This window comes from Oncorhynchus tshawytscha, linkage group LG18, assembly GCF_018296145.1.
Source record: "Oncorhynchus tshawytscha isolate Ot180627B linkage group LG18, Otsh_v2.0, whole genome shotgun sequence".
Classification (NCBI taxonomy): domain Eukaryota; kingdom Metazoa; phylum Chordata; class Actinopteri; order Salmoniformes; family Salmonidae; genus Oncorhynchus; species Oncorhynchus tshawytscha.
Genome location: NC_056446.1, coordinates 40838583 through 40849446, shown reverse-complemented (window position 1 = coordinate 40849446; position 10864 = coordinate 40838583).

Below are 10864 nucleotides of genomic sequence, written 5' to 3'. Positions count from 1 at the left end.
TTTTTCTACGGCTGGCAATGCTTTCCACCTGGCTACCCCTACCCCGGTCAACAGCCCTGCACCCCCTACAGAAACTTGCCCAAGCCTCCCCCATTTCTCCTTCACCCAAATCCAGATAGCTGATGTTCTGAAAGAGCTGCCAAATCTGGACCCCCACAAATCAGCCAGGCTAGACAATCTGGACCGTCTCCTTCTTCCGTCTCCTTTCTGGACCGTCTCCAACCCCTATTACTAGACTGTTCAACCTCTTGTTCGTATCGTCTGAGATCGCCAAAGATTGAAAAGCTGCCGAGGTCATCCCCCTCTTCAAAGGGGGAGACACTCTAGACCCAAACTGTTACAGACCTATATCCATCCTGCCCTGCCCTGCCTCTAGACCCAAACTGTTACAGACCTATATCCATCCTGCCCTGCCCTGCCTCTAGACCCAAATTGTTACAGACCTATATCTATCCTGCCCTGCCTCTAGACCCAAACTGTTACAGACCTATATCCATCCTGCCCTGCCCTGCCTCTAGACCCAAACTGTTACAGACCTATATCCATCCTGCCCTGCCCTGCCTCTAGACCCAAATTGTTACAGACCTATATCTATCCTGCCCTGCCTCTAGACCCAAACTGTTACAGACCTATATCCATCCTGCCCTGCCTCTAGACCCAAACTGTTACAGACCTATATCCATCCTGCCCTGCCTCTAGACCCAAACTGTTACAGACCTATATCCATCCTGCCCTGCCTCTAGACCCAAACTGTTACAGACCTATATCCATCCTGCCCTGCCCTGCCTCTAGACCCAAACTGTTACAGACCTATATCCATCCTGCCCTGCCTTTCTAAAGTCTTTGAAAGCCAAGTTAATAAACAGATCACCGACCATTTTGAATCCCACCGTACCTTCTCCGCTATGCAATCTGGTTTCAGAGCTGGTCACGGGTGCACCTCAGCCACGCTCAAGGTCCTAAACGATATCATAACCGCCATTGATAAGAGACAACACTGTGCAGCTGTATTCTTGTTCGTATCGTCTGAGATCGCCAAAGATTGAAAAGCTGCCGAGGTCATCCCCCTCTTCAAAGGGGGAGACACTCTAGACCCAAACTGTTACAGACCTATATCCATCCTGCCCTGCCCTGCCTCTAGACCCAAACTGTTACAGACCTATATCCATCCTGCCCTGCCCTGCCTCTAGACCCAAACTGTTACAGACCTATATCCATCCTGCCCTGCCCTGCCCTGCCTCTAGACCCAAATTGTTACAGACCTATATCTATCCTGCCCTGCCTCTAGACCCAAACTGTTACAGACCTATATCCATCCTGCCCTGCCCTGCCTCTAGACCCAAACTGTTACAGACCTATATCCATCCTGCCCTGCCCTGCCTCTAGACCCAAACTGTTACAGACCTATATCCATCCTGCCCTGCCCTGCCCTGCCTCTAGACCCAAATTGTTACAGACCTATATCTATCCTGCCCTGCCTCTAGACCCAAACTGTTACAGACCTATATCCATCCTGCCCTGCCCTGCCTCTAGACCCAAACTGTTACAGACCTATATCCATCCTGCCCTGCCTTTCTAAAGTCTTTGAAAGCCAAGTTAATAAACAGATCATCGACCATTTTGAATCCCACCGTACCTTCTCCTCTATACAATCTGGTTTCAGAGCTGGTCACGGGTGCACCTCAGCCACGCTCAAGGTCCTAAACTATATCATAACCGCCATCGATAAGAGACAATACTGTGCAGCCGTATTCATCGACCTCGCTAAGGCTTTCAACTCTGTCAATCACCTTATTCTTATCGGCAGACTCAACAGCCTTGGTTTCTCAAATGACTGCCTCGCCTGGTTCACCAACTCCTTCTCAGACAGTTCAGTGTGTCAAATCGGGGGGCCTATTGTCCGGACCACTGGCAGTCTCTATGGGGGTGCCACAGGGTTCAATTCTCGGGCCGACTCTTTTCTCTGTATACATCAATGATGTCGATCGTTCTGCTGGTGATTCTCTGATCCACCTCTACGCAGACGACACCATTCTGTATACTTCTGGCCCTTCTTTGGACACTGTGTTAACTAACCTCCAGACAAGCTTCAATGCCATTACAACTCTCCTTCCGTGGCCTCCAACTGCTCTTAAATGCAAGTAAAACTAAGTGTATGCTCTTCAACCGATCGCTGCCCGCACCTGCCTGCCCATCCAGCATCACTACTCTGGACAGTTCTGACTTGTAAAGTTATAAATGAGAACTTGTTCTCAACTGGCCTACCTGGTTAAATAAAGGTGTTCTCAACTGGCCTACCAGGTTAAATAAAGGTGTTCTCAACTGGCCTACCTGGTTAAATAAAGGTGTTCTCAACTGGCCTACCAGGTTAAATAAAGGTGTTCTCAACTGGCCTACCAGGTTAAATAAAGGTGTTCTCAACTGGCCTACCTGGTTAAATAAAGGTGTTCTCAACTGGCCTACCAGGTTAAATAAAGGTGTTCTCAACTGGCCTACCTGGTTAAATAAAGGTGTTCTCAACTGGCCTACCAGGTTAAATAAAGGTGTTCTCAACTGGCCTACCTGGTTAAATAAAGGTGTTCTCAACTGGCCTACCAGGTTAAATAAAGGTGTTCTCAACTGGCCTACCAGGTTAAATAAAGGTGTTCTCAACCGGCCTACCTGGTTAAATAAAGGTGTTCTCAACTGGCCTACCAGGTTAAATAAAGGTGTTCTCAACTGGCCTACCTGGTTAAATAAAGGTGTTCTCAACTGGCCTACCTGGTTAAATAAAGGTGTTCTCAACTGGCCTACCATGTTAAATAAAGGTGTTCTCAACTGGCCTACCAGGTTAAATAAAGGTGTTCTCAACTGGCCTACCAGGTTAAATAAAGGTGTTCTCAACTGACCTACCAGGTTAAATAAAGGTGTTCTCAACCAGCCTACCTGGTTAAATAAAGGTGTTCTCAACTGGCCTACCAGGTTAAATAAAGGTGTTCTCAACTGGCCTACCTGGTTAAATAAAGGTGTTCTCAACTGGCCTACCAGGTTAAATAAAGGTGTTCTCAACTGGCCTACCAGGTTAAATAAAGGTGTTCTCAACTGGCCTACCAGGTTAAATAAAGGTGTTCTCAACCAGCCTACCAGGTTAAATAAAGGTGTTCTCAACCGGCCTACCAGGTTAAATAAAGGTGTTCTCAACTGGCCTACCTGGTTAAATAAAGGTGTTCTCAACTGGCCTACCAGGTTAAATAAAGGTGTTCTCAACTGGCCTACCAGGTTAAATAAAGGTGTTCTCAACTGGCCTACCAGGTTAAATAAAGGTGTTCTCAACTGGCCTACCAGGTTAAATAAAGGTGTTCTCAACAGGCCTACCTGGTTAAATAAAGGTGTTCTCAACTGGCCTACCAGGTTAAATAAAGGTGTTCTCAACTGGCCTACCAGGTTAAGTAAAGGTGTTCTCAACTGGCCTACCTGGTTAAATAAAGGTGTTCTCAACTGGCCTACCAGGTTAAATAAAGGCGTTCTCAACTGGCCTACCAGGTTAAATAAAGGTGTTCTCAACTAGCCTACCAGGTTAAATAAAGGTGTTCTCAACCAGCCTACCTGGTTAAATAAAGTGGAAATAAAAAAAGAAAACATTCTCTACCAACTCTCCCTTTCTATTCTCTACCAACTCTCCCTTTCTATTCTCTACCAACTCTCCCTTTCTATTCTCTACCAACTCTCCCTTTCTATTCTCTACCAACTCTCCCTTTCTATTCTCTACCAACTCTCCCTTTCTATTCTCTACCAACTCTCCCTTTCTATTCTCTACCAACTATCCCTTTCTATTCTCTACCAACTATCCCTTTAAATGATCTAACAACTATCCCTTTAAATGATCTACCAACTATCCCTTTCTATTCTCTACCAACTATCCCTTTAAAGGATCTACCAACTATCCCTTTAAATTATCTACCAACTATCCCTTTAAAGGATCTACCAACTATCCCTTTAAATGATCTACCAACTATCCCTTTAAATGGTCTACCAACTATCCCTTTAAATGATCTACCAACTATCCCTTTCTATTCTCTACCAACTATACCTTTAAATGATCTACCAACTATCCCTTTCTATTCTCTACACACTATCCCTTTCTATTCTCTACCAACTATACCTTTAAATGATCTACCAACTCTCCCTTTCTATTCTCTACCAATTATCCCTTTAAATGATCTACCAACTATCCCTTTCTATTCTCTACCAATTATTCCTTTAAATGATCTACCAACTATCCCTTTAAATGATCTACCTACTATCCCTGTAAATGATCTACCAACTATCCCTTTCTATTCTCTACAAACTATCCCTTTAAATGGTCTACAAACTATACCTTTAAATGATCTACCAACTATCCCTTTAAATGATCTACCAAGTATCCCTTTAAATGATCTACCAACTATCCCTGTAAATGATCTACCAACTATCCCTTTCAATTCTTTTAAAAGGACTCACAAGCCCGGAAGTAGCCAATAGCTGAGTAATTATGAGACTTGGAAACTGTGGCAAGGCAAGAATGGCACAAAGGAAAAGGATGATGATCTCTGAGGTCAGTGTTGCATTTTTTCCAGCAGGGGGCATGATAATACTAATACATTGAGAGAAGGAACGCTGCTGCGCTCACAGGGATCACAATATTTGCCTCATACTTTTTCCCAGAATAGGCTACACAAGAAAATGTATGTTTTTTCATTCTTACTGTTATTCAAGGTCAGTTGATATAGTCATTCCTACCTCACTGGAAGATGTGGTATGGTGTGCTACAAGGTCTCCCGAGTGACGCAGCGGTCTAAAGCATTGCATCTCAGTGCAAGTAAGAGTAACTACAGTACCTGGTTTGAATCCAGGCCGTAATTGGGAGTCAAATAGGGCGGCACACAATTGGCCTAGTGTCGTCCTGGATAGGCCATCATTTTAAATAAGAATTTGTTCTTAACTGACTTGCCAAGTTAAATCCAGATTCCGTAAGTAAATGGTCCCTTCATACACCCATCTGTAAGGTAAGATAATGACAGTAGGTTGAATATATTAACACTGTTGCTAAACACTGGAATTTCTTCCTCTGTAGTTATTTTTAGCCACTCCTCTTTTACGAGTGAAGACACCCTCTCCTTAATACCACAGACCCCACCTTCAGGGAAACTCCCAGAAGGCTTTGTGTGTAAAGGGGACAACATGGAATGCTTTGATCTAACAGCTCCAATAGAAAGTCCCCTTTCCTTCTCAATTCACAGGGCTTTATTGACTTGATTTATTGGGAAACATTTTAAAAGCTAGTGAAAAAGATAATAAACAAAAGTTAAATAAACAATAAAAGATTAACAGTAAACATTACACTCACAAAACGTTTCAAAAGAATAGCGACAATTACAATTATTATATTATGACTATATACAGTGTTACGACGATGTGATTTCACCCAATAGATATGTGAGATTATCTGAGGGAAATATGTGTCTCTAATATGGTCATACATTTGGCAGAAGGTTAGGAAGTGCAGCTCAGTTTCCACCTCATTTTGTGGGCAGTGAGCACATAGCCTGTCTTCTCTTGAGAGCTGCCTTCAGCGGTCTTTCTCTATAGCAAGGCTATGGTCACTGAATCTACATAGTCAAAACTTTCCTTAATTTTTAGGTCAGTTACAGTGGTCAAGTATTCTGCCACTGTGTACTCGGTTTAGGGCCAAATAGCATTCTAGTACGCTCTGTTTTTTGGTCAATTCTTTCCAATGTGTCAAGTAATTATAATTTTATTTTTTCATGATTTGGTTGGGTGTAATTGTGCTGCTGTCCTGGGGCTCTGCGGGGTCTGTTTGTGTTTGTGAACAGAGCCCCAGGACCAGCTTGCTTAGGGGACTCTTCTCCAGGTTCATTTTTGGGAGTTGCTTCCTTTTAGGGGGTTGTAGAATTTAATGGCTCTTTTCTGGATTTTGATAATTAGTGTGTGTCTGCCTAATTCTGCTCTGCATGCATTATTTGGTGTTTTAAGTTGTACACGGAGGATATTTTTGCAGAAGTCTACATGCAGAGTCTCAATTTGGTGTTTGTCCCATTTTGTGAATTCTTGGTTGGTGAGCGGACCCCAGACCTCACAACCATGAAGGTCAATGGGTTCTATAACTGATTCAAGTATTTTTAGCCAGATCCTAATTGATATGTTTAATGTTATGTTCCAGTTGATGGTGTAGAAGGCCCTTCTTGCCTCGTCTCTCAGATTGTTCACAGCTTTGTGGAAGTTACCTGTGGCGCTGATGTTTAAACCGAAGTAGGTATAGTGTTTAGTGTGCTCTAGATGGAATTTGTTTTCGTTGTCCTGGCAACTGGACCTTTTTTGGAACACTATTATTTTTGACACTACCCCTCCTAACCGGCCCACAGTCCCCCTCTCTCTCTACCCCTCCTAACCCGACCACAGTCCCTCTCTCTCTACCCCTCCTAACCCGACCACAGTCCCCTCTCTCTCTACCCCTCCTAACCCGACCACAGTCCCTCTCTCTCTACCCCTCCTAACCCGACCACAGTCCCCCCTCTCTCTACCCCTCCTAACCCGACCACAGTCCCCCTCTCTCTACACCAACCCTACCCCTCCTAACCCAACCACTATCCCTCTCTCTACACTAACCCGACCACTATCTCTCTGTCTCCACCAACCCTACCCCTCCTAACCCGACCACTATCTCTCTGTCTCCACCAACCCTACCCCTCCTAACCCGACCACTATCTCTCTGTCTCCACCAACCCCACCCCTCCTAACCCCACCACTATCCCCTCTCTCTACACCAACCCTACCCCTCCTAACCTGATCACTATCTCTCTGTCTCCACCAACCCCACCTCTCCTAACCCGACCACTATCTCTCTGTCTCCACCAACCCTACCCCTCCTAACCCGACCACTATCTCTCTGTCTCCACCAACCCTACCCCTCCTAACCCGACCACTATCTCTCTGTCTCCACCAACCCTACCCCTCCTAACCCGACCACTATCCCCTCTCTCTACACCAACCCTACCCCTCCTAACCCGACCACTATCTCTCTGTTTCCACCAACCCTACCCCTCCTAACCCAACCACTATCCCCTCTCTCTACACCAACCCTACCCCTCCTAACCCGACCACTATCCCCTCTCTCTACACCAACCCTACCCCTCCTAACCCGACCACTATCCCCTCTCTACACCAACCCTACCCCTCCTAAACCGACCACTATCTCTCTGTCTCCACCAACCCTACCCCTCCTAACCCGACCACTATCCCCTCTCTCTACACCAACCCTACCCCTCCTAACCCGACCACTACCTCTCTGTCTCCACCAACCCTACCCCTCCTAACCCGACCACAGTCCCCCTCTCTCTACACCAACCCTACCCCTCCTAACCCGACCACTATCTCTCTGTCTCCACCAACCCTACCCCTCCTAACCCGACCACTATCCCCTCTCTCTACACCAACCCTACCCCTCCTAACCCAACCACTATCCCCTCTCTCTACACCAACCCTACCCCTCCTAACCCGACCACTATCCCCTCTCTCTACACCAACCCTACCCCTCCTAACCTGACCACTATCCCCTCTCTCTACACCAACCCTACCCCTCCTAACCCAACCACTATCCCCTCTCTCTACACCAACCCTACCCCTCCTAACCCGACCACTATCCCCCATCTCTTCTTAATGATGGCTAAAATATTTGTCTTTCCCTTGATGGTCACTGAGACGACAGAGAGAGTCCTTCAACATCAGTGACCTCTTTATTCTCCGATGTTGATCATTATGACATCATTGGTCTGCTATTCCATAATGGCTGTGACCTCTGACCTGTGGCATAGATAGGACACCTGCAGTACTGAAGGAAAGGCCGTGAGACTGTGAGCAACCGGCTGCAAACGAGGAGACTGCTGACAGTGGGAACTCCCGTGGGTCCTATGATGAGGAGGGGAGGTGTGTGTGTGTGTGTGTGTGTGTGTGTGTGTGTGTGTGTGTGTGTGTGTGTGTGTGTGTGTGTGTGTGTGTGTGTGTGTGTGTGTGTGTGTGTGTGTGTGTGTGTGTGTGTGTGTGTGTGTGACAGATTGTGTAAATGGTCAGAGTTAATCCCATTTTAACACACCACACACACACACTAAGGTGTGAAGTGGCCAGCACGGTGAGTGGATTATAGACCTGTCTTGCATTACAATAGAGGTGAGAAGTAGTATGGGGGGGTGAGGAGGGGGGTTAAAATGCACAAGAACACTCCCCCCATACATTCACTAAGGGTCATTATGTAGGTCACATTGTTAGGATAATACACCATTAAGATTGTCAAAGAGAAGGTCCCACAGTAAATGCAGCTGGACGTCAAGTACAGGTTAGACCAGATAATGACACCTGGCCACGCTTCCCAAATGGCACCCTGTTCTCTGTTTAGTGCACTGCTTTTTGACCAGGGTCCAGAGGGTCCACTACATAGCGAATAGGGCGCCATTTGGGACTAAGAGCTGATAATAAGAGGTGTCGGATTTGATTTGATTTGATTTGATTTGATTTGGCTCTGATGATAAAGAAAGAGCTTTCTGAGTGTCACACTGACCCTCGAATGGTTCCTCGAATGGTTCGAATGGTTCCTCGAATGGTTCCTCGAATGGTTCCTCGAATGGTTCCTCGAATGGTTCCTCGAATGGTTCCTCTAATGGTCCCTCGAATGGTTCCTCGAATGGTTCCTCGAATGGTTCCTCGAATGGTTCCTCGAATGGTTTCGAATGGTTCCTCGAATGGTTCCTCGAATGGTTCCTCTAATGGTTCCTCGAATGGTTCCTCGAATGGTTCCTCGAATGGTTCCTCTAATGGTTCCTCGAATGGTTCCTCGAATGGTTCCTCGAATGGTTCCTCGAATGGTTCCTCGAATGGTTCCTCGAATGGTTCCTCTAATGGTCCCTCGAATGGTTCCTCGAATGGTTCCTCGAATGGTTCCTCGAATGGTTCCTCGAATGGTTCCTCGAATGGTTCCTCTAATGGTTCCTCTAATGGTTCCTCGAATGGTTCCTCGAATGGTTCCTCGAATGGTTCCTCGAATGGTTCCTCGAATGGTTCCTCTAATGGTTCCTCGAATGGTTCCTCTAATGGTTCCTCTAATGGTTCCTCGAATGGTTCCTCGAATGGTTCCTCTAATGGTTCCTCTAATGGTTCCTCGAATGGTTCCTCGAATGGTTCCTCGAATGGTTCCTCGAATGGTTCCTCGAATGGTTCCTCTAATGGTTCCTCTAATGGTTCCTCGAATGGTTCCTCGAATGGTTCCTCGAATGGTTCCTCGAATGGTTCCTCGAATGGTTCCTCGAATGGTTCCTCTAATGGTTCCTCGAATGGTTCCTCTAATGGTTCCTCTAATGGTTCCTCGAATGGTTCCTCGAATGGTTCCTCTAATGGTTCCTCTAATGGTTCCTCTAATGGTTCCTCTAATGGTTCCTCGAATGGTTCCTCGAATGGTTCCTCTAATGGTTCCTCTAATGGTTCCTCGAATGGTTCCTCGAATGGTTCCTCTAATGGTTCCTCTAATGGTTCCTCGAATGGTTCCTCGAATGGTTCCTCGAATGGTTCCTCTAATGGTTCCTCGAATGGTTCCTCGAATGGTTCCTCGAATGGTTCCTCTAATGGTTCCTCGAATGGTTCCTCGAATGGTTCCTCTAATGGTTCCTCGAATGGTTCCTCGAATGGTTCCTCGAATGGTTCCTCTAATGGTTCCTCGAATGGTTCCTCGAATGGTTCCTCGAATGGTTCCTCGAATGGTTCCTCGAATGGTTCCTCTAATGGTTCCTTGAATGGTTCCTCTAATGGTTCCTCGAATGGTTCCTCGAATGGTTCCTCGAATGGTTCCTCGAATGGTTCCTCTAATGGTTCCTCGAATGGTTCCTCGAATGGTTCCTCGAATGGTTCCTCGAATGGTTACTCGAATGGTTCCTCTAATGGTTCCTTGAATGGTTCCTCGAATGGTTCCTCGAATGGTTCCTCGAATGGTTCCTCGAATGGTTCCTCGAATGGTTCCTCGAATGGTTCCTCGAATGGTTCCTCGAATGGTTCCTCTAATGGTTCCTCGAATGGTTCCTCGAATGGTTCCTCTAATGGTTCCTCTAATGGTTCCTCTAATGGTTCCTCTAATGGTTCCTCGAATGGTTCCTCGAATGGTTCCTCTAATGGTTCCTCTAATGGTTCCTCGAATGGTTCCTCGAATGGTTCCTCTAATGGTTCCTCTAATGGTTCCTCGAATGGTTCCTCGAATGGTTCCTCGAATGGTTCCTCTAATGGTTCCTCGAATGGTTCCTCGAATGGTTCCTCGAATGGTTCCTCTAATGGTTCCTCGAATGGTTCCTCGAATGGTTCCTCTAATGGTCCCTCGAATGGTTCCTCTAATGGTTCCTCGAATGGTTCCTCGAATGGTTCCTCTAATGGTTCCTCGAATGGTTCCTCGAATGGTTCCTCGAATGGTTCCTCGAATGGTTCCTCGAATGGTTCCTCTAATGGTTCCTTGAATGGTTCCTCTAATGGTTCCTCGAATGGTTCCTCTAATGGTTCCTCGAATGGTTCCTCTAATGGTTCCTCTAATGGTCCCTCGAATGGTTCCTCGAATGGTTCCTCGAATGGTTCCTCGAATGGTTCCTCGAATGGTTCCTCGAATGGTTCCTCGAATGGTTCCTCTAATGGTTCCTCGAATGGTTCCTCGAATGGTTCCTCTAATGGTTCCTCTAATGGTTCCTCGAATGGTTCCTCTAATGGTTCCTCTAATGGTTCCTCTAATGGTTCCTCTAATGGTTCCTCTAATGGTTCCTCGAATGGTTCCTCTAATGGTTCCTCTAATGGTTCCTCGAATGGT